This window comes from Silene latifolia, chromosome 1 (assembly GCF_048544455.1).
Source record: "Silene latifolia isolate original U9 population chromosome 1, ASM4854445v1, whole genome shotgun sequence".
Lineage (NCBI taxonomy): Eukaryota > Viridiplantae > Streptophyta > Magnoliopsida > Caryophyllales > Caryophyllaceae > Silene > Silene latifolia.
This window is the reverse complement of record NC_133526.1, coordinates 154,840,099-154,861,652: the sequence shown is the minus strand read 5'-3', so window position 1 is coordinate 154,861,652 and position 21,554 is coordinate 154,840,099.

Below are 21,554 nucleotides of genomic sequence, written 5' to 3'. Positions count from 1 at the left end.
AGTGGAGGACTACCACAAAACCTGGGTAGGCCCCAGCGAGGCCGGGCACTCAGAGAGAAAGAGCCGCCGGGAGGACAACCCGGAGGAAGGACGCCGTGACAATAATAGGTCACGTTCTGACAAGTCTGCCAGGAAACAGAACTCGGCGGGCGCCGGGGGAAGTTCGGGACCGCACAACCAAAAGCGGTACAATGATCACACCCCCCTGGTCGTATCGGCCGCCGAAGTCTTCGCCCTGAGCAAGAACGAGGGCCAGAAGTGGGAAAGGCCCCCCAAGCCGAAGGGAGACGGTGACACGAGCCAGTACTTTGAGTACCACGGCCACACCGGTCACCTTACTGACAACTGCCGGCATCTGAAGAATGCCATTGAAGAGCTGATCCGGAAGGGGAGCCTCGGCAAGTATGTTGCCAAAGGCCAAAAGACTGATGCCGGCGGTTCAAATAAGAAGTCCGTCTTTGAACGGATAGGAGTGATCCATGTTGTCATCGGGGGCAACGAGAACGGTGGGTCCGCTCATGGGCACAAACGGCACCTGAACGAGCTGTATCAGGCCATCAACTTTGTGCCCAAAACAGTGGTCTCCGCTTCCAACATCCCCGACATGACTATTGGGAAGAAGGACTGCGAGGGAGTCATCGCCCCTCACAGCGACCCACTTGTAGTTCACTTGGACATATCCAACCACCTGGTCAAGAGGTGCCTGATTGACACAGGCGCCTACACGAACATCATGTTCAGGGAGTGCTTTCTCAACCTCGGTCTGAAGGTTGAAGACTTGAGCCCCTGCACCAATCCGTTGTACGCTTTTTCCGGCCGGCCTGGTACCCCGGGGTCGATCGGGACCGCCGGTGATGTTCGGCGAGGGGGGTGCGGCTAAGAATGTCCTAGCTGAGTTCGTGGTCATCGACGGCTCGTCCGCCTACAACGTTCTCATAGGCCGAGTCACTCTGAGCGAGGCCGACGCAGTGATGTCCATCCGGGCCCTGACACTGATGTATGTCTCGGACCGGGGGGAAGCGCATAAGCTCGTCTCCAAGGACGAGGTGTTCAACGTCCAAATATCTGCCAGAGGATGCAACATGCAATCCCTCAAAGTGGCAAAGAAGTCAGAGAAAGGGAAAAGCCCATCCTTACAACAGGAAGGCGACCCCATGGATGCAACTGACGGCTAACTGGGAAGGTCCCTACAAGGTGGTCGAAGAAATAAGGCTGGGTACACACCGGCTGACAGACATGGAGGGTGCGCCTTTGATGAGCCATTAGGACACTGACAATCTCGGAAAAAACTTTGTATAAGCGGCGGAGGTGCCCGAGATAACTGTGGGCACCCCGACGCATGTTTATATCTAATGAAGAATCGTCCAAGTTTTCCATCTCAGTGTTCATTTCCCCCATAGTCACTATCAAGAAGCAGACGCCACGACAGTCACCCCAAGAAGTAGACGCTACGGCAGTCACCCCAAGAGGTAGACGCCGCAGCAGTCACCCCAAGAGGTAGACGCCACGGCAATCACCATCAAGAAATAGACGCCATGGTAGTCACCCCAAGAAGTAGACGCTACGGCAGTCACCCCAAGAGGTAGACGCCGCAGCAGTCACTCCAAGAGGTAGACGCCACGGTAGTCACTATAAGGAAGCAGGCGACACGGCAGTCACTACCAGCGCAGTTGATACTCGCGAAAGCGATCAACATGCCTTAGAAACGTTAAACACAGTTGAGATACGCACTATAAACTGCCTCGGCTAGGCCGAGGCGGAAACAAAGGAAGCGCTCAATTAATAACGTAAGAAGACAACTCAGACGAAGACAAGAAAAGGCCTCGGCCAAGCCAGAGGCAAAATAAGCAAGCTCTTATTAAAAGTGATAACAGGTTACAAGTGAGGAGAATACAGGCGACGGCCGTCCCCATAAGGATAAGCCAAAACACAACCTACCAAAGTTGTACAAAATACAAGGAAAAGAAAAGCAAAAGGTTACAGACATATCATTTGAAGCGCCAAAAGATGGCAGGGAGGAAAGGCTTAATAATTGGCTCCCGAACAGCTGAAGCTATCCGAGACGCCGGGTGAGCCTGGTGACGACCGCCCGTCTCCCTATGCATGTTGCCGCTTGCCATCAGCAGCGTTAGCAGCATCATCGTTGATGGGCGACCCAGAAGCTGTCTTGACAGCCTCAGTTTCAGCAGCCTCAGCCTCAGCTTTCTTAGCAGCCTCAGCCTCAGCTGCCTCAGCTGCCTTCATCCTCTCGGCTTCCTCCTTGGCCGCCTTAGCCTTCTCAGCAAGGGTTGCCTTCTCCGCGGCCGCCTCTTCCTCCTTCTTCACCCTTACCTCCTCCTTGGCCTTCTCCTCCGCGGCTTTCTCCTTAGCTTCGAGCTTGTCGTCAAACAGCTCGTCAAATTTGTCCCACGGAAAGGAGCCATCAAGGGGGAAGAGCTCCCCAATCACTTCCCTGGCAGCTTCTTCGGCCAGGTCCCGTGTGGGCGCACATGTTAGGGAGGATAACGGTTTGGAGCGTCTCAATGTCCTCCTCCCTTTGGGTGATGATAGCATCCTTGTTCCGAACCACCTTCCCCTGGGCCTGAAACATGCCCCTCCATTCGTCCCTCTGCGTACGGTAAAGGTCGGCGTGCTTCTGAACAAGGTCACGCCCCTCCAGCAGCTTAGCAGCTTCAGCCGCCGCAGCCTCGGCCTTGGCTCTCTCAGTAAGGACCTCTTTTTCAGCGTCCTCCCTGAGTTTTCTCTCAGCACGGACTGCCTCTTCAGCCTCAGCCTTGGCCCTCTTAGCCTCCTTGTTCGCTGCGTCGAGCTCAAGCCTTAGCCGCTCGAGCTGTGGGGCAGCTTCAACCATGGTCTTCTCTTGCTCCACAATAAGAGCACCGGCCGTATCGCCCACTTCGCCGAGCCGATCAAACTTAGGCCCTCCGACTTAATGCGGAGGGGGTAGGCTTCGGGAAGGAGGTGACAACGGTGGCGTCTTGACCACTTGCCTCGCGTAGATTTTCCCCTCGGCACGCCGTTCAATAGTGTGACCGGTAGACGGCAGCGGTTGATCTACAAAAATTCAATTAAAGCATCCGTGTCAATATACATGGACATATCGGAGAGCTTTGTCATCGAACGCCTAATGAACCGGCTAAGTCTGAGCCACATGATAGATCTGTACCATGCTTGGCCTTCTTGGGCGGAGGACGCACTTCCTTGCCGGCAGCAGTAGCAGCAGTAGCAGCGGAAGCGTTAGCGGCAGGGGCAGGCTCTTTCCTCTTACGGACAAGGGGAGATCCCTCCGCATCGGAGTCCCCCTCATTGGTAATGTCAACAACCACCACCGTCTCCTTCTGGACTGAAGGGATGGGAGGTGGAACGGATGTCGACGCCGTCGCCGCCGAAGACTTTATTTTCCGCGTTCGGCGCGGCATGTTACTAGCAACCTTCGCCTGGGCCGCCTCCACATTCAAGCCTTTTGTTCCGATCCATGAGATCATTCGGCGACGTTTGCGGTCACGGGCTAGAGCCTTAGGATGCAAATCAACGGTCTTATCCTTATGCGGCCCCATTCTCCGGAGGATATCCTCAGACAGGTCCGGTCCAAAGTGGTCTGCAAAGGAAACAAAGTAAGAGTTAAGTAGAAGAAATAAATCAAAATTCAAGAAACAGAAACATTGAGAGCCGAGATGGGCCTCACACCGACCCCACTCACCCTGCGCTAGGGCCGGTATGAGGCCGACATGGCAGAGCAGCTCATCCTGAAGAATAATCTGCGTTGGGGGAATCCATCTTTTCGGCACCCCACTCTTGTCCGCCTCAAAAAGCCTCATCGCCGACTTCTCATTCGCAGAAGAGGGACCTTCTTGGCGTCCATCTTAAGCTTTTTCCGGTTGACCAATTTGTCATGCTCCGCCTTAGTCTCGCACCGCAAATTAACTTAGTCTTTGGAAGGACCGGGGCGCGGATAGTCATCGGCACCTCAACGTACACCCACCGATCTTTCCAGTCTTTGCAGGAAGAAAGCTTATCAACGGAGACGTAACCCGGCTCCATTTGCACGCTGTACCATCCGACGCGACCAGCAAATGACGGCCGAAGGTGGTGAAGCCGACGGAATAAATTAACCGTTGGAACTTCCCCCTTGAAGAGACAGAGCCAGACAAAGCCGACTATGGTCCTAATAGACAACGGGTGCAGTTGGGCCACGGCGACGTTCATGGCTCTAATAATGGCCATGACATATTCATTCAGCGGAAACCGGAGCCCGTACTCCAAGTGCCGGATGTATACGCCGGTGCAACCCGGTGGAGGGCAACAAACGGCCTGACCCTCCTCAGGGATAACAATTTTGTATCCCCTGCCAAAGTAGAAATGGCCCTCGAAAAATGTCTCGCCGGAACAACTGGCGAACTTATGGGTCCAAGTACGGTCAGGGCCGACCTTACAAGGGTCGCCGTGATCCATGACATAATCGCTCCCCTCATTAGGACGAGCCCTTTCAAAGATCATCGTCGTCATCATCAACATCATCATCGTCCTCCCAATCCTCCAAAACCTTTGGGTCAACTTCGGGAGAAGGAGACCTAGGGCCCCCGGACCTTATCGGGACGGCGTCTAGTATCTCCTCCTCATCAAGACGCGACGGGGAACCCCCCGGCGCAGGTTTACTAGGTCTGGCACCAGCAGAAGACATGTTTACAACAAAACTTACAAGTTAAAAAGAGAAAAATTTGGTTGTTTACCTTGAAGAAAAGTGCTAGCCGAAGTAACGACTCTGAAGATTAGAAGAGAGAGAAGTCCTTGAAAGTTTAGAGAGAAGAAAATTTTAGAGAGAATGAAATTGGTGGCCAATTTCAGGGACTAACTGCCCTATTTATAGGGGAAAGCCCATGAAGAAGGACCAATCGGGCACGACCCATGAAACGTCACCAATCGGCGAACGGACACGTGTCGACATGCAACCACGGAATGTCAATCGTTGCAACAGTTGAACGTCAATCAATGCAACAGTGACCAAGCGTCTTCAACACGCCCCTTCATATCTCTCTGCCTATTCATCTTCCACAACAAATTCCTAAGTATCTGTTCTCCACCGGCCACATGATCAACCAAGCTAGGTAGCACCGGCCGGGGGGCAATCAAAAACAACCGGCACTCTCAACCCTGGTCTCGGCCAACGTCACTCTCTTTTCCACATCGGATGCCCTTTACACATCCATGTGGAGGGGGGATATGGTACGGCCTAAGCAGAACCAAGCCGAGGTAGAAGAGGCCGAGAAAGAAAATTTTTTACTTGCGCAGAATATACGCTCAACATACATCGGAGCCCATACCACGGCATAGACTACGCTGGGGGCAAATTGATGGGGCATATTCTGCACCCGCTGACCAGGTCAACATATTGAGTAAGGTCAAAGATATCCACAAGCAAGTCAACGACCTAGACAGCCTAACCGACGCAGCCTGTCGGCCTGTCACCTGGGTCCCGGCCGGGGCAACTAGCCAGCCGGGGCAAAGGTCCGCGAACTCATATCCAAGACCACTCGGCGGCGAGTCAACAGGGCCCGCCGACCTGCCATGGGTCCCTCGGCCGAGGGTAGATCAGTCTTTCCACCTGCTAGCCACTTGGCCACTACGTGACAAAAGGTGAAAGTCTATAAATACTCCTCAACTCTCATTGAGGAGAGGATCCACAATTTAACCTAAGAATCACTATTCATCTGGTAATATCTTTCTTATCTCTCTACAAAATACATTTCGCCAAGTAACAACAACTTATCTCTCTAAGTTTACTGACTTGAGCGTCGGAGTGAGTTCGCTCGGTCCAAAGCCGAGCCCTCAGTTTGTTCACTGTTTCAGGAGACCGAAAGGAGGATTCAATCAAAGATGTCATTCTACAAGCACGGGTGGTAATAAATAACTGCTCTGGAATTACACCCGGAACATAAATAATCCATATTTAAGATTCGAATATTTGATAAATATTAAATTTGAATATTAGATAATATACAACCGTATTTTATTAGAATTATATTAAATTATTTGACATGTTAGACTCGTTCAATGTATGTAAATTGTGACATTTTAACTTATATTTTAAAGTAAATAATTAAAATAGGAATAAGAATTGTGTTGAGGAAAGAAAATAATTAAATAGAATAAGAAAACATGGAAGGACCCACATATAAAAACTATCAGCCAATCAAAAGCCAAGAAAAAACCCAGCTTTTATACTATGTAGATACTTTAATACAAGCTCAAACATGGCCTCTACGATGAATGAATGATAGTATATCTACACTAGAGAAAATGAATGCTGATATTCCGCGTGATATAGATATCACATATCAAAATTCCATGTGCTCAAAGTTACGAGTATGATAATTTCATTTTTTTAAAGAAATAAACAGATTTGTTTGACTTTCAAGTTATTCGATCGAGGTGATCATTATTGGATTCTTTAGGGAAGTATTACTCCATTACTCTGCAAGTCTGCATAATTTAATGCTTTGTTTAATTCACTGTGTATCGTGTGCTTTGTTTTTTTTTTTTTTTTTAGAGCCTTCAGAATTCGATCAAGTCATATTGGTCATCACGTCTCTCTAAGATCGCTGAAATATCTAAGGGAAGATACTTCCTCCATTCAACTCCACTCTACCACTTTACTTTATCACGTTTGCCAACGCGTGTTTTACGCGGTAAATATCGTTAGCTACGTATTTGCAAAAATTATAAAAGTTAGATATTTTTAATGTACTCATAAAGACGAATCAAACAAGATCCCACATGAATATATTTCCACTTATGTATTGAGAGAAAATTGAAATTAAATGTTTATTTGTGAATAGTATAGAAAAATGAAAGTGGTAGAGTGGAGTTGAATGGAGGAAGTACATTGCAGTTTTGCTTTTTACTCCGTACTAATTTGTATCCTTGTACAAATCAGGGGTGGCCAATGGAATTCGGTAGCCTGTTCCAAATATTATATGATAATATTTGAGGATATTTGAGGCGTGTGGCATTTGATGCCGACATGGTTTCCAATTATCAAATATTGAGTACTCAAAATTTATTAGGAGACAAAAATTGAAAATATAAGACTAAATAAAATAAAACCCATAAACATTATTTATAAGTTATTATAACATTATTTATAACTGAAATCAAATTATTCCTCTATATTCCATTGTAATTTATTAAGAGATAAAAAATGAAAAATAAAAATAAATGAAAAAAATGGAGTAATTTAACTCAATTATTGATTTTTTTTATTAATAAAAAGGATGAACCCAGAGACCTACATTGTAAGTCTCACATAGGGATAACAATGGGTGGGATATGGATGGGGTGAAGCCATATCCATATCCATTTAATTTATGGTCATCCATATCCTACCCTTATCCATTTAATATTTTTTTCATCCATCCACCCGTTGGATATTTTCAAGCTTACAAAATTGAAGGCAATATAACATCAAAAAAATTGTGACGATAAAATTAAAAGTGTAAATTACCAAACATATCATATTACATATGGCATGCAAGTACATTCATTTTAAATCATATACAAAAATCATAAAATAAAAAACAATTTCTAATCATCTGAATTCCTGGTTCTCCATGAAGACGTGTAAACGACTTAATGTTCTGGTTTGCTCTTGGCTCATGATATCAAAGAATTAGTGCGTAAATATGGGCTTATGGAAAGTGAATTCAGGGCGTTGGTAATAAAAAGACCACTTGGGTAGTGGGGTTTACAACGTTTTTTTTTTCTATTTTCTATTTTTACATGAACTTTGTATATGATTTTTTAAATCAAAATAATTATTAACTTTTTAAAAAAATTATAATAATTTAATTGTAAATATTAATTCCGGGCATCCACCGAGTGGTTAAGTTACAATATTAATTTCGGGTATCCACCGAGTGGTTAAGCGGGTGATGGACGATGATCCATATCCCATCCTAAATTAATCCATATCCATATTCCACCCTAAATTCTAAAAAAATTCGTCATCCATATCCCACCCATTTAATTTCGGGTGGATGGATATCCACAGGGTAAGGGTGAGACTGTCATCCCTAGTCTCACACAAGTTTACAAAAAAAAGAACGAAAAGGATAAACAAACAAGGCAACTATCCCTCACACAGTAACAAACCACTAACAAACACTAGGTTTTGTTTTCTCCTCTCATGATCGCTATGTTGTCTGCTTATTTATCCACTCTTCGAAAGTGTAAAATAAATTATCCTTCCGCGTTTTGTAAGTACCTTGTTCTCAAATGTAGCTTCATTGCTCAATTCAAAATAATAACGATAATCGTAATGAAAAAATGTTACTCATTTATGTCTCTCAAGATCAGCAAAGAGAGTGTCATTCCACACTAAAAGCATCGTAAAATGATAGTAAAATGTTCCTTGCAAGTATCATTATCTTTTGAAAACATTTTTCATGATAAGTAAATCGCTTGTATGACAATGACCACAACAAAGCTAAGAAATGAAAATAATAATTAAGATTTTAAAATTAAGTTAAAATAATGATTACCTTTACTAACTCAGCGGAGTGAAAAAATAATAGGTAAGATTTAAAAAGAAGTCCAAACAAGGATTAAAATTACCATATTAGTGGCAAAAAAAGAGAAAGAAAAGTGAAAGGCATGAGAATCGAACCCAATCGTCTACACTACTGTTATAAAAAGTTTCCTGGACTAAATTTACTACCACTACTCTAACATCAATTACAATGGAAACTACTTGCATCCAGTTATCCTTATTCTTTTTTTCTCCAGATGAGGCCCTTCACCAACTTTGGCTCCGAATCTATGAACCGATTAAATGGGCTTCGGGCCGCCCCTGATACAAATTGTGTGCAAATCTAAGCCAGGGGCAAAGCCGCTACTCCGCTACATGGGAGTGTGATTTTGCCCTATCAAAATTTCTTAACAAGGATGCAACATGAGTTAAGGAACATACTGTAATACCCCATAAATTAGTAGTAATTTATGAGAATAATTTATGTAATTTAAATAATTAATTAATGGCATTTCTGATAATAATTGTAAATAAGACATTAATTAAATAATAAAGCGAGTAAGTGAGCCGGGAATTGAACTTAAAGTCAGATGAGCCTTGGATCGTGTGAAATAGTTATGGGCTGATTATATTAGGACTATTATGAGTAGTGGTCGGGATTTAAAGCGGGATTTCATAATAAAATAATAAGTATAATAATAATATGGTAATTCCTAATAATAATCGGAATAAGGCAATAGTTTCCTAATTGGCCTCATATACTCTTTAATTCTAGACTATAAATACATAATCATCTGAAAAATAATTCCTAAAAGAAGAAGGAAGAGTTCTAAAAGAATGAAGAATAAAATTAAGGAAGAGAAAAGCAAAGAAATTAATTCATTATCGCCTCAAGGTAATATTTCAGACCGTCTTATGTATATACTTTACGACACTATAACTTGTTACCTAGACCACCATAGATCAGGCCGTAAGTACCGTTGTGACCGTGGATGACCAAGGATCACCATTGACCTTATTTGACCACTGTTGACCGGCGGGAGGAGGGCTGTTATTGAGGTTTTCGAATGGTGGTTATGGGTGGTTGGTTACACGCTGAACACGGGTTTGAACCCATTACCGTGACTCTTTCTGACCTGGGCTTGGTAGGGTTGGGTCACGGTGGTTTGGTCGACCACGGTGGGAGTGTTGGTAGGGTGGCTGGTGGTGGTTAGTGTTGGTAATTGTCGGAAAAACGCAAAACAGGGGAAGGGTAGCTCTCGTTGCTGTTATCGGTGTAGGGTGGTTGTTTTGGTGTTGAGGATGGGTCGAAGGATGTGGGAACACCCCTGGGGCCACCGTTGGTCAGTGGCGGTGGTGGCCATAGGTGGTGAGGTTGAGTGAGAGGATAGTGTCGGGTTTTCGGTATTAATTGGTGTCGTTTAATCGTGTTTGCTAGGGCACGTGTTTGAGACTTATGTGACGGTGTTATTGGTGGCTGGTCAGGTCTAGTGGCATCATGGGATGGGTGGCTGTCCAAGGTGAGGCGGGTGGTGGTTGTTGCGGCTGTGTGTGAATTATGTGGGTTGTTTGAGGCGTGGTTTAACGCGGGTTAAGCATGGGTGTTGGTGCTACTTGGTGGTTGATTGAACGGGTTTTTATTTGTATTGATTTACGCATTATCATTTTTACATTGTTGGTATGGTTAGTCGGGTTTACTTGGGCGTTGACACGAGTTTTGAGAAGTCGGGATTTAACTATCATAACTCCGTATTAATCGTATAATTATTTTATAATTAGTTTAATTATTTAACACGGGTTGGACATGGTTTTAGTTTGTATAGCTTGATAAGGGTTTTGACCGAATGCTGAGACGAGTTGTTAATTAGTAAATTACGTAATAATTAATATAATTAATTAATTAATTAATTCAATTGTTTATATCATATATAGTTAGAATAATTAGTAATTATAATTACTATCTTATTTAGGTGACGGGATTGTGAAGGATCGTTGCTAGCCTTTGTTTACTTAATTTATTGGATTGCTTGAGCTGCTTAATTGGAATTGCTTATCAGGTAGGGATAAATCCTACTCAACTTTTACTCGATAATGTTTGTTGGATGAATTATATTAAAGTGAATTGATCATATGAGAATTGTGTTGGTTGATATCATTAAAATTGTTGGAAGGGAGAATTATATTATATATGTTGGTTGGATTAGCTATGATGGAGTTACTGTTATTGCATTGGTTATTCAGTTTAATACTGGCAGACATCCCTTCGTGGTGATGTAGATTATTATTGAAGTTATATTGGCAGACGTCGTGTAAGAGCCTTCGGGTGACGTATTTCAGATTTATTCTGGCAGACGATATTTTATCGTATTTACTGAGGCAGGCCCAGATTGGTCGCAGGCCATCTGGTGGATATTTAATCAACTATATGTTGAGGCAGACATTACCTTTGATAATGTAGTTTGTGTTTACTCACCTTCGGGTTGAGGCTGCCCCGGCCAGGGATTGGCGGGATGATTAGTGTAATGAGTAAGTAAAAGGAAGGAGCACGTTGTCAGGGGTTGTGTAATGAAAAAGGAAATTGGATTATTTATCGTATGTTTTTGTTGTTAGTATTTATTCCTACTCAACCTCGCGGTTGACTGTGTATTCGTGAACACCTGCGGTGAACCGTTTTATGGAGAGCAGATTTGACAGGTACTAAAGATTAGCTGACTTGGGAGCATTGGGATGAGAGCTTGACGTGGACCGTAGTTGAAGTCTAGATCACATAGAATAATTACATCACTTTATTTATTTCCGCTGCGAGATGTATTGTAATTTATATTAAGTTTTACTTGGTTAAAGTTGTAATAAACATGTATTCACTAAAGTTTTAATTTAAAGTACTTTGGTTTGTTGTACTTTGTTATTCACTACCTCGGGAAACCGAGATGGTAACAGTCCTATTTATTTGGGAATGTCTAGCTAAAGGCTCCTGAATAAATGGAGGTGTTACAAAGTGGTATCAGAGCAAAACGATCCTCAGGCCTAACCAATGAACAATAATGAAATTAGGATGTGTCTAATAAAATGAACCCGGATAGAAACTGTTAGGAGCCCACTTAAGGTTTGGGATGAGTTAGGGCCCCCTCACACCAAACTTCTGGCCCTTCCAGTTTCGAACCGGATACCTTGAAAGATGTTACAGTGTGGGAAATTTGTCTTAGGAGTTTTTGGTTGCCTTGGTTGACTATTGGTTTCGTTGATGATGGTGGTTACGGGAACGTAACCTTGCTTTTAAGGTGATAGAATGTGATATGATATTAAGCGTTGTTTTAAGCATGTTGATATGAGGAAGTATGTGGGCATGCATGTGGAAGGGGTGAATATGGTTAAATATGTGAAATATTAATTGTTGTGTGGAATTGTGAAGAATGTGATTTTGGTTGATTTCACAAGATTTTTACCCTTGATTGTTTTGGCTGCCATTTACTGTCTGTTTAAAATTCGTTTTCGATATTTTTATGTGTGATAGCCTTGTGAGTTAACTTTCATATGCCACTGGTCTCATGTTCAAATAATATACGGTTTAGGAGAAATAAATATTTTAGTGGACAGTAGTCGAAATATTCCTGTACAATGATGTTTTCGCGCCATGTTTTCGTAAAAATTATCATTTAAAAACTACATAATAATTTGTTATAATTCCAACTCTGCTGTTTAATAGACTCATGTATGTTTCTAAATTGATAAGCCACATTATAAGAAAATATGATGACAATTTATGGTGATTTTTACAAACTGACCTAAGTTTCTGACAAGTTGCTGTAAAATTTCTGTTTCGACCAAGTAAATTGTAAAATGCATTATAAATAGACCTTATGAGCTTTTGACTTGATTCTTTTTCTCATGGTTTACTAACTCTCCGTATTTTCCAAAAAGTATAAAGGAGTCATTAAGTTATTATTTATTAACGATTTTGGAAATTGTAATATGTTTTGTCATTCCTGAAAATGGAAGCTCTATGCTAAAGCTTCTAAAAGTCATTTTCTCATCTCTTGATATTTTGATGTTGTAAATTATGTGAAGTAGGATGACATGTCTAGTGATATGCGGAATGTGTTGCCCTAAGCCATATATATAATTACCTTAATTGCATCCATGTTTAAGTTAGATATCATTAGTAAGAAATGAACACGCAAGTAATAAATCTAAATTAATTTAAGGTTGTAGTTATTTAATTTCCGTTTAGTAACTTTTATTATATCATAAATCAATATTATGTTGGAAGTAATAATTATCTGGTGCTAAAATGTGTATTATATGTTTTGGGATGTTACAGTAAATGGTTTGTCTAATCCTGTTGTTTAGAACCCCGAACTTCGAGGACGAAGTTTATTTTTAGGGAGAAGGAATGTGATACTACAAATGTTTTGAAATTTTTATGGAGATATCTTTTGATAAGTACGATATGGTTTGATAAAATTAAGTAAATTGATTATGTTGCAATGATCATAAGTTGGAATGAGGTTTAGTATGTGGATGTTTGTAAATGTTGTTGTGTTAGTTGTGAGCAAACTTTGGGACGAAGTTCATTTTAAGGGAGGAAGACTGCAATACCCCATAAATTAGTAGTAATTTATGAGAATAATTTATGTAATTTAAATAATTAATTAATGGTATTTCTGATAATAATTGTAAATAAGACATTAATTAAATAATAAAACGAGTAAGTGAGTCGGGAATAAAACTTAAAGTCAGATGAGCCTTGGATCGTGTGAAATAGTTATGGGCTGATTATATTAGGACTATTATGAGTAGTGGTCGGGATTTAAAGCGGGATTTAATAATAAAATAATAAGTATAATAATAATATGGTAATTCCTAATAATAATCGGAATAAGGCAATAGTTTCCTAATTGGCCTCATATACTCTTTAATTCTAGACTATAAATACATAATAATCTGAAAAATAATTCCTAAAAGAAGAAGGAAGAGTTCTAAAAGAATGAAGAATAAAACTAAGGAAGAGAAAAGCAAAGAAATTAATTCATTATCGCCTCAAGGTAATATTTCAGACCGTCTTATGTATATACTTTGCGACACTATAACTTGTTACCTAGACCACCATAGATCAGGCCGTAAGTACCGTTGTGACCGTGGATGACCAAGGATCACCATTGACCTTATTTGACCACTGTTGACCAGCGGGAGGAGGGCTGTTATTGAGGTTTTTGAATGGTGGTTATGGGTGGTTGGTTACACGCTGAACACGGGTTTGAACCCATTACCGTGACTCTTTATGACCTGGGCTTGGTAGGGTTGGGTCACGGTGGTTTGGTCGACCACGGTGGGGGTGTTGGTAGGGTGGCTGGTGGTGGTTAGTGTTGGTAATTGTCGGAAAAACGCAAAACAGGGGAAGGGTAGCTCTCGTTGCTGTTATCGGTGTAGGGTGGTTGTTTTGGTGTTGAGGATGGGTCGAAGGATGTGGGAACACCCCTGGGGCCACCGTTGGTCAGTGGCGGTGGTGGCCATAGGTGGTGAGGTTGAGTGAGAGGATAGTGTCGGGTTTTCGGTATTAATTGGTGTCGTTTAATCGTGTTTGCTAGGGCACGTGTTTGAGACTTATGTGACGGTGTTATTGGTGGCTGGTCAGGTCTAGTGGCATCATGGGATGGGTGGCTGTCCAAGGTGAGGCGGGTGGTGGTTGTTGCGGCTGTGTGTGAATTATGTGGGTTGTTTGAGGCGTGGTTTAACGCGGGTTAAGCATGGGTGTTGGTGCTACTTGGTGGTTGATTGAACGGGTTTTTATTTGTATTGATTTACGCATTATCATTTTTACATTGTTGGTATGGTTAGTCGGGTTTACTTGGGCGTTGACACGAGTTTTGAGAAGTCGGGATTTAAATATCATAACTCCGTATTAATCGTATAATTATTTTATAATTAGTTTAATTATTTAACACGGGTTGGACATGGTTTTAGTTAGTATAGCTTGATAAGGGTTTTGACCGAATGCTGAGACGAGTTGTTAATTAGTAAATTACGTAATAATTAATATAATTAATTAATTAATTAATTCAATTGTTTATATCATATATAGTTAGAATAATTAGTAATTATAATTACTATCTTATTTAGGTGACGGGATTATGGAGGATCATTGCTAGCCTTTGTTTACTTAATTTATTGGATTGCTTGAGCTGCTTAATTGGAATTGCTTATCAGGTAGGGATAAATCCTACTCAACTTTTACTCGATAATGTTTGTTGGATGAATTATATTAAAGTGAATTGATCATATGAGAATTGTGTTGGTTGATATCATTAAAATTGTTGGAAGGGAGAATTACATTATATATGTTGGTTGGATTAGCTATGATGGAGTTACTGTTATTGCATTGGTTATTCAGTTTAATACTAGCAGACATCCCTTCGTGGTGATGTAGATTATTATTGAGGTTATATTGGCAGACGTCGTGTAAGAGCCTTCGGGTGACGTATTTCAGATTTATTCTGGCAGACGATATTTTATCGTATTTAGTTGAGGCAGGCCCCAGATTGGTCTGCAGGCTATCTGGTGGATATTTAGTCAACTATATGTTGAGGCAGACATTACCTTTGGTAATGTAGTTTGTGTTTACTCATCTTCGGGTTGAGGCTTCCCCGGCCAGGGATTGGCGGGATGATTAGTGTAATGAGTAAGTAAAAGGAAGGAGCACGTTGTCAGGGGGTTGTGCAATGAAAAAGGAAATTGGATTATTTATCGTATGTTTTTGTTGTTAGTATTTATTCCTACTCAACCTCGCGGTTGACTGTGTATTCGTGAACACCTGCGGTGAACCGTTTTATGGGGAGCAGATTTGACAGGTACTAAAGATTAGCTGACTTGGGAGCATTGGGATGAGAGCTTGACGTGGACCATAGTTGAAGCCTAGATCACATAGAATAATTACATCACTTTATTTATTTTCGCTGCGAGATGTATTGTAATTTATATTAAGTTTTACTTGGTTAAAGTTGTAATAAACATGTATTCACTAAAGTTTTAATTTAAAGTACTTTGGTTTGTTGTACTTTGTTATTCACTACCTCGGGAAGCCTAGATGGTAACAGTCCTATTTATTGGGAATGTCTAGCTAAAGGCTCCTGAATAAATGGGGGTGTTACACATACCAATACAGAATTGCTTGCACAGGAATATAGTCTAGGTTCTAGTTCAGGTCCTATCTTGCGTCAGACTAAAGTCATGGAAGTTTGTCTAAGGGAAAAGTCAAACCACCAACTCCCAGCTGCAAATTACCCAAGGACATCCAAGGATAATTCTGATTATAAAAAGTTGAAATCTGCACTAGAAAACAAACCAAAAAAGTTGAAAAGCATCTTTCCTTTTTTGGACAGGCAGGCTAAATTGGTTTAAAGACTTTGTTGTTACGACTACTTTCAGCAAAAGCTAAGGCAATAAGGACAAGTTGTATTTAATGCCCTTGTTTCTTATTTTACCTTACCCTTCAACAATTCACAGTAAAATAAAAAAAACTGCCAGCATTGCCCTATGCAGCTGCAATTTAATTTAGAATTATTGTATGTTTGTGAAATTTTAGCTGTTATCTTATTACTGTTATTTTGTCTTCTATTTAGCTTAGTTTCTAACCCTTGGATGTACTGAATGAATGAAGATGGACGTATTGTATTGAACGAGTAGGCCTATATAAGGCCAATAATAAAATCTTGTCACTTGTGTTCTTAATGAATCCTAGTTCCCGTGGGAGAAGTCCCGCCGCCTCAAATGTCCAACGCACGGATGCGCGCGGCGCGGGTGGCCTGGTCCACAGTTTGGCGACTCCGCTGAGGATGATACACTTAGACTTAGTCTAATGTTTTTTTTTATGACGAGGGGGTTGAATCCCCCCGGGCCCATGCATTCCCGCACCACCACATGGACCATGTAAGCCACCCTCTTCGGGGGCTGCAGTAGCCAAGTGATGATCGCCCCAGCTGGTAGTCGAACCCGAGACCTCTCAACTCTTGCATTTCTGCAAGCTTCAAGGTTTAACCGACTACCACTAGACTAACACCACTTGGTTACTAAATAATGTCATATTTCCAGTAATAAAATCCATTTTCAATCTTTTCAAAAAAGAAAGACCATTTGTAAACCAAATAATAGCAAATTTTCTGTAATTAAAATTCCATTTTCAAAATTCCAATTTTCAAAAAAAAAAAAAAGGTTTTCCAAAAAAAAAATGTAAAATATGGAAATTCAATTGGGTTGAAGTTAGAGTCAAAATTCAAACCGAGTCATTTCCTAGTCAAAACTCTATCGGGTTATAAACCTGTCCTCCCTTGCATTTTGGGTCATTAAAATTTGGGCCAAGTCCAAAGGTGTTATGTTGTCATTTTTTACCCTCTATCCCGAGTCAGTTAGGATCTAAACATTCCCGACACCTCGAGTCACACCCCAAGTCATACACGAAAGACTCAAAGGGTCCACATTTCGAAATCCGTTTTTTTTAAATCGAATTTTGAAAATATCCAAGAGACACGCTCTGGGTATTTGCACAGTCACACCCGAGCCTAGAATCAAGTCAGTCTTAAAAACACATCAATAAGGCCTTTTGCCTAAATCAACACTCGAGTCTAAAGTTAAAGTCAAGCAACGTGAATTCAAACATGAGAGGACACTTACGACGTTTCAAGAACTCACGATCAAGTCTAGCCACCGTGTCTTGTCCTCATACGTGTTCCTTCGTGTACCATTTTGTTTGTCGTCTTAGTATGCCCGAACCTGTGCAAAATCAAGTTGTAACACACTTCATTTTTGTCGAGTAGGAATCCCGCAAGTTTCGCTAGTCAATAAGGTTTCGAAGCAGCACAAGCCACAGTCACTACTACCGTGTCTCTACAAGACGTTTATGCCATGGTCCTACGAGTTCAAGTTGTGGTTGAAAATTTTCAAGCTAGAATTGAAAATTTGAGCATTCGCGTCCTTACCCTTGAAAATGGGATGGTGAAGCCGAACACGTCACCTCGAGAAACCACTAGCCTAGGCCGTTCAAAGCCTACCTCTCGTAATACCCGTCATCCTAGGAGACCGAGCACAACTGAAAGAAAACCTGGGAGACATCAAAGGATGCTCTATGATCTGGGGATGTCCTATGCCGAAGCTTTGAAAAGACTATCTACCCAAGGCAAGCTACACCTAATAGGTCCGACTCTGGATCCACCTTTAGGGAAGCAAGTGAACCACTGAAAGAGTAACAAATACTGTCTATACCACCAAGGTAGAGGCCATGATATCGAACAATGTTTTTTTCTTGAAACACACAATCCAAGATATGATCGAGAATGGTAGTATACCACTCCCATGCAAGCCAGATGACAAGGTTAGTCCTCTTGGGAACTCTATTGAAAAAGATCAGTATCCATCCCTGGACTGTTCTCATATCCTCACTCCTCTTGATGACGGAGAGATCAATGTGCTCGAAGAAGATTATATCCAAAGCAGAATGCTCATGCTTTTCGTCGCCATCAATAATAAATTTTCCAAGTTAGAAAGAGTTATCGACGGTGTAAACTTTCGACTCTCAAACATGGAAAATAAGCTTGTTGAAATGGGTAAGAAGCTTGATGCCTGATAAGGGCAAAGTCGTCTTCCCTAAATCAAAGTAAAACCTATGATACTACTAACAATAGCTAGTGGCAAGAAAAGGTATCGAATCCACAGGGAGGCTGTAAAGTCTAGTTTGCTTACTAATTAAGTCCGTCTGAAAATTAACAGTTTCTTGGAGATTTTGATTGTTTGTATCTAAGTGACTAATTGAGCAAATAAATAAAGTTGTAAACAATAGAGATTAAAAGTCTAGGGAATCGGGTTCGCTGAGTTGATTATCCGGGGATGCAATTTAGTGAATTAGAAGGTCAACCAAGTTATCTAAGGTCACAAGATCTATCGATTCAATTATGCCCTTTAGATTCAGATTAACATGCGATCGCTATAATTAACCTTTACCTATCTGATTATCGTAGCCTTTATTGAATATAACCCGGTCGGTGAAATATCAATTCGTTATACTAATTAGAGATTCAGGCCTAAATCAAATAATTAGAAGAAGACAATAATCAAACGATAACTTAAGCGGTCTTACTACTAATTAGTTCATTATTCCCCTTTTAATCAACCTAGATCCCCCTTCTCCCTAGATGAAGGATTTAGCTACGCATACTAATTAAAACAACAACAATAATAATTATAGAAAACATGATTGAAAACAACAAAGAAAATAGTAGATACTAATAATTGAACAGAAAACTAAATTGATTGATAGTAAATAAAGATAAACAAAGTACCGTAAATTCCGACGCAAAGAATTCTAGATCTGAATGCTAAGAAAGTTTTCTTAATGCTAAAAAGTTCTTCTAAGAGTTTCTCTCGTATGAAAAACGTAACCTAAAATAATTCGTCCGAGTACATATTATAGAAATTAGGTAAAATAGAATATCCGGAAATAAAAGACACGTCAGCCGGTTCAGGTAGAAACTCGATCGAGTTTAGTGAAACTCGGTCGAGTTTGGCATCCGGTCCTCGGTTCTTCAAACAAGTCCATGTCAAATCTTGTCTTTATCTTTCTAGAAATCCGTGCCATGCAGCGTGTGTCCTATATGCCAGCTCCGCGGTGCTCATTCGCTCCACAAGTGCATGATATCTGCATTTAAACACCAAAACGCGGTAGTAACTAGATTCTAACTTAATAAGCATGTAAATGGCATAAAATAGCACGAAAATCGTCTCAAATTATACAAAGGGGAGGCATAAAAGTGTATACAAAAGTGACTCATCAAACTTCCCCAAACCATCTTTTTGCTTGTCCTCAAGCAAATTATCAGAAATTGCGGATTGCAAACACACAAATGGTAGAAAGGAACAACTCAGAGCTAATGCTAAAGCACATACAAATCCCAAGCTATCTACATCTGGAACGAAGTAATGACCAAAGTGTACCAGTGAAACAAATTCAAAGGCACGGGAAATATAGAAAATGCAGCTCAAGTCACAAGGTTTACATGACAGTGTATTGTAGACAAAATCCAATTACCGTTCAATCTTGCTAGACAAAAATATAGTCGGATTCTCGCGGATTCACTCATGCACTCATAACTATATGTAAAGGTGAGTTTATGTGAGATAGAAAGAAATAGTACACTCACTCAACTTATGAAACATGCATGCAATCGAATGTGATAAAAATTTCCCCAACTAAAACGCATTGATATATAGACAAAAGTACATGTATCTAGGACAGCAAGGGTGGTAAATGGGCTAGGTAGAAAAGGCTTGTGCCGAAGCACGTTATGGACATGTGAGGCTAAGACGGTAGTCGCAGCTACAATAACCAAGACCAATTCTAACAATACATATAGAAACATAAACAATCCCAACTAGAGAAATAATTTCAACTTCGACAACATATGGGAGGCAATGAGCCACTCCCCAAATATGCATTAGACTCTAGTAAAACCCATATAGTCTCTTAACAAATATGATGAAGCAATTCTTTCAATTTTTTCTCTTCTCTTTTTTTTCTCGTTTCTCTCTTTTTTTTTTTTCATTTTTTCTTCTTCTTCTTTCTTTTTTTCATTTCATTTTTTTTCTTTGCTTCATAACCTTTCTTTATCGACATAAGAGACTAACACAATTGCAACAAAAATAGTAGCTATACCCACAAAGACATCATGTCCCAACCCAACCATAATAGCTAACATAGGCATGATAAAAACAACTGCGACTGTCCCGAAGGGTAGGCAAATTCTAGGATTGTAGCTAAAGATAAGGCATAAAAACAGGCTACAAGGGTTCAAAAAGGCTAAACATAGGGTAATGTAAGGCTTATATGAACGGGTAGAATTACCTATCACATGTACTTAGTCAATGAAATTGTAAAAGCATCAAGAAACTAGTTTCACATTTATGCAGTTTGATATTACATATTCCACAAGGAGAACCACACTCAAGCCTAATTATCAAGGAGACCAGTTTATAAATGTTCCTGGCCTAGGAAGCTCTAAAGACCTCAGAAATTAAGTGGTTTACCAACTAATTTTGTCAAATCTACTAAGTAAGAGGCATGGCAAATACGGTCAAACTTGTTCATTGAGCTTTATTTCCTTAATCTAACGGGTCAAAACAAAGTACATGGAAAGCTTAGCTGGGATTCAAATGCAGAAGCAATGCAAATTATCATCATAGTGATCCAATTTACCAAAAATCTACCTAAAACACACAAAGAAATAACAAAAGAAACATATTTTTTTTTTGAAATTTTCTAAATTTTAAATTTTTTTTTTAATAAAAGGCACACAACGTAAATAAATACCCTTCCCCAAACCTAAATGTCACAGTGTCCTCAGTGTGACGCTAACAGCAGAGCAATCACATAAATCCAACAACAACAGCAGCCTAAAGGACACTACTAACAAATAAAGAAAGGAGAAAAGCAGCTAACTAAGTACAATAGAAGAAAGTACAAGGAAAGATAGTACCAGCTGTATGTATAAGAGCTTCCCCAAACCAGCTGCAGAAAAGGGAGAAGTAGGAACCAGCTGTCACTACTGAATGGCTTCATCATCACCATCACCTCTAGAATAGGAAGGTCCAGCACCTCCATATCCACCACGGCTACGACCACGGCCACGGCCACGACCACGACCACGGCCACGGCCACGTCCAGTAGTAGGCACACCAACAAAGGGAGCACCAGTGGGCCCTCCAAAACCGTCTACCGGCAAATCTGGCCTAATAGGTGTGTAGAAAGGTCGTGCCAAAGCACCAAACTCTGTGCTGTAAGGACTAGCTTCAAAGGCAGCACGGGTAGTACCGTAGAGATGGAACACTCTACTATCATCACCAGGTGTGGTATAATAAGGGGGCTGTGCCCCAGAATAAGGTGGCTGTGCTGAATTGAGGCTCATAACCTCCATATTCTCCCATAAACGCCTAGTAACCAGAGCAGAAGTAATACCCTCATGGACTCGTACATCCCGGGCTGTATCAG